The 3819-nt window shown below is 41.5% G+C and overlaps 1 non-coding gene across 1 annotated transcript; it reads left to right on the top strand.

The window, feature by feature from the left end:
* Window positions 1-3223: 3223 nt before the first annotated feature.
* On the top strand, window positions 3224-3330 carry LOC148846150 (small nucleolar RNA R71). Its single transcript, XR_016102637.1, has one exon. It is a non-coding gene; the product is annotated as a small nucleolar RNA R71 (small nucleolar RNA).
* Window positions 3331-3819: the final 489 nt, after the last annotated feature.

Below are 3819 nucleotides of genomic sequence, written 5' to 3'. Positions count from 1 at the left end.
AATGTCAAACTCTTGCAATAAAAGGATCCACCTGATCAGTCTTGGTTTTGAGTTTTGCTTGGTAAGCAAGTGCCTTAATGCCGAGTGATCTGTGTGGACAACAACCTTGGATAATATCAGATATGAACGAAACTTATCAAGTGCAAATATTACTGCTAACAGCTCCTTTTCTGTGGTGGTGTAATTGAGTTGGGGTCCAGTCAAGGTTCTGCTAGCATAGTAAATTGGCTGAAAATGTTTGTTCATTCTTTGTCCTAAAACAGCTCCTATAGCAAAATCACTCGCATCACACATCAATTCAAATGGGAGGGTCCAATCTGGTGCTATCATGATAGGTGCATGGATCAATTTGTCTTTCAAGATGTTGAAAGCATGAAGACATTCAGTTGAAAATTCAAAAGGCACTTCTTTCTGAAGCAAGGTAGATAATGGCTTGGAAATTTTTGAGAAATCTTTAATAAATCTTCTATAGAATCCGACATGTCCTAAGAAACTTCTCAAAGAACGAATAGATGTTGGGGTTGGTAATTTTTCAATTGCCTCCACCTTGGCCTTGTCGACTTCTATACCTCTTTGAGAGATCTTGTGTCCAAGCACTATGCCTTCTTGCACCATAAAATGACATTTCTCCCAATTCAACACAAGATGTGTTTCTTTACATCTAGTAAGCACCTGTTCCAGATTATTCAAACATGCATCAAATGAAGAGCCAAAAACTGAAAAATCATCCATGAAGATCTCAATAAATTTTTCAACCATATTAGAAAATATAGACATCATACATCGCTGAAAGGTTGCTGGGGCATTGCATAACCCAAAGGGCATCCTTCGGTATGCAAAGGTTCCATATGGGCAAGTAAAAGTGGTCTTTTCTTGATCTTCTGGTGCAATTGGTATCTGGTTATACCCTGAATATCCATCCAAGAAACAATAATACTCATGCCCGGCTAGCCTCTCCAACATTTGATCCATAAATGGGAGAGGGAAATGGTCCTTCCGGGTGGCTTCATTTAATTTTCTATAGTCAATACACACACGCCATCCGGTAATGGTTCTAGTAGGGATGAGTTCATTTTTCTCATTTGGAACAACAGTCGTACCCCCTTTTTTGGGCACAACTTGCACAGGGCTTACCCAAGAACTATCAGAAATAGGATAAATGATCCCAGCATCTAACAACTTAATTATTTCAGCCTTTACCACTTCTTTCATGTTGGGATTCAGGCGCCTTTGGGGCTGAACGGAAGGCTTGCTGTCCTCTTCCATCAAAATTCTGTGAGTGCAGATTGATGGATTAATGCCTTTGATATCTTCTACCTTCCAAGCTATAGCATTTTTGTGTTCCCGCAGCACTCTTAATAATTTTTCTCTTTGTAAGGGATTCAGTGCTGCGGAAATTATCACGGGGAGATCTGATGGTTCCTCAAGGAAAGCATACTCTAAATGGGATGGTAATTGCTTCAGTTCAAGGGTGGGGGGTTCTTGGGGTGATGGCTTACCTGATGGTCCGGGCAATTTGCCTAAGTTCTCTAATTTAAGAAACCCCTTTCCCTTGAATTGAGGCTTATCATTCAGGTATGCTATCATGAGGTTTATTTTTTTATTTTCTGTTTCTTCAAGTTCTCCCTGCTGGAGGCAGAGTTCAAGAGGATCAGTTATTCTACTTACCTGGAAGCATTCATCAATTGTCAATTCAATGGCATCAATCATAAAACAAGAATCATCACTAGAGGGTGCATGTTTCATAGCATCAGACATTTTAAAAATTATCTCCTCATCTTGTATCCTAAGGCTGAGTTGTCCTTGTTGGACATCAATCATTGCTTTCCCGGTAGCCAGGAAAGGTCTCCCTAGGATAAGCGGGACCTCCACATCTTCTTGCATGTCTAACACAATGAAATCAGCTGGAAAAATGAATTTGTCAACTTTAACTAACACATCTTCTATGATCCCCCTAGGATGTCTAATGGATCTATCAGCCAATTGTAATGCCACTCTAGTGGGTTGGGGTTCATTCAACCCCAATTTCTTGAAGATAGAATATGGCATTAAATTGATGCTTGCTCCCAGGTCACATAAAGCTTTTTCAATTTTTAAACTGCCAATGGTACAAGGAATAGTGAAACTCCCTGGATCTTTGAGTTTCTGAGGCAGCTTGTTCAGAAGGATAGCAGAACATTCCTCATTTAATGCAACTGTAGCCACATCTCCCAGTTTCCTTTTGTTTGCCAATAATTCCTTCAAAAACCTTGCATAGTGTGGCATCTGGGCTAAAGCATCAGCAAAAGGAATATTAATATGTAAACTTTTAAATATTTCAAGAAACTTACCAAATTCCTTCTCCAATTTTTGTTGCTTCAGCCTGTTAGGGAATGGAACTTGTGGTTGTTGGTGCATCCCTTGTTGTGCTTCTGGTTGTTCCGTCTTCTGTTGTCTGGTTCCAAGGCTTGTTTCTGCCTTGGGTTCAGCCCAATTCTTCTTTTCTACCTCAGGCAACTCTTTTCCACTTCTTAAGGTAATAGCTTGCACCTGCTCTCGTGGATTCACTTCAGTGTTGCTTGGAAGAGTTCCCGGCAGTCTGGAAGAGATTAATTGTGCCAATTGCCCCACTTGGTTTTCCAGGTTTTTGATTGAGGCTTCCTGGTTCTGGAACCTAGTTTCTGCACCTGCTATAAATTTTGTCATCAGTTCCTCCAAATTGGATTTCGGTTCAGGCTGATGATAAGTCTGGTGGAACGGCTTGGAAATATGCTGATTTGGCCAGGACTGGTTTGAATGTCCCCTCCATCCTGGATGAAAAGTATGGTGACTCTGGTAACCCTGCTGTCTTGACGAATTGCTGACATAGTCAACTTGTTCAGTAGATGGTCTGAACTGATTGCCAACTTGGCAGTCTGTACTGATGTGGCCTCCCCCACACAATTCACAATTAAGAGGCTGCACATGCATGGCAGCTATCTGCATTTCATCTATTTTTTTACTGAGTGCTCCTATTTGTGCAGCTAGTGCTGTATAAGTGTCAACATTATGCAAGCCTTGCTGCTTCCTAGTTTGAGTCCTTTCCGAATGCCATTGATAATTGTTGGCTGCCATTTCCTCAATAAGTGCATGGGCAACCTCAGGAGTTTTATTATTTATGGATCCTCCGGCTGCAGCATCTAATATGGTCTTATTTGAGTCAGTAAGACCATTATAGAAAGTCTGCACTTGCAGCCAAATGGGGAGGCCATGGTGAGGAACTCTCCTTAACAGCTCCTTGTATCGTTCCCATGACTCATATAAAGATTCCCCCTCTTGCTGGAAAAAAGTAGTGATGTCATTCCTCATTTTAGCAGTTTTAGAAGGGGGAAAATATTTAGAGAGAAAACGGCTGGCCATTTCGTCCCATGTGGCTATAGATCCTGCCGGTAATGAGTTCAACCAAGCTTTGGCTTTATCCTTCAAAGAAAATGGGAATAACCTCAGCCGGATGGCATCATCACTTACCCCATTGTGTTTGAAGGTGTCACAGATTTCCAAGAAGTTAGCAATATGGGCATTCGGATCCTCATGGGCCATACCACAAAACTGAACCGTATTTTGTATCATTTGGATTATGGCCGGTTTAATTTCGAAGTTATTGGCAGCAATAGTTGGCCTGATAATGCTGGAGACAGTCCCGGTGAGGGTAGGCTTGGCATAATCCATCATAGTTCTTTGTTCAGCCATTTCTTGTGCTTCTTGTCTGACTTGCTTAGCAACTCTCAAACGGACACGGAGAGTCCGTTCAATCTCTGGGTCGTAAAGGATCTCTTCCAGTTCAGGTCTGCTTGTCATAAA

The sequence above is a fragment of the Nelumbo lutea genome, chromosome 7 (assembly GCF_056320005.1).
Source record: "Nelumbo lutea isolate HS-2025 chromosome 7, American lotus-T2T, whole genome shotgun sequence".
Lineage (NCBI taxonomy): Eukaryota > Viridiplantae > Streptophyta > Magnoliopsida > Proteales > Nelumbonaceae > Nelumbo > Nelumbo lutea.
Note: the sequence above shows the minus strand (reverse complement) of the source record. Positions and strands in the feature narration are given on the sequence as shown.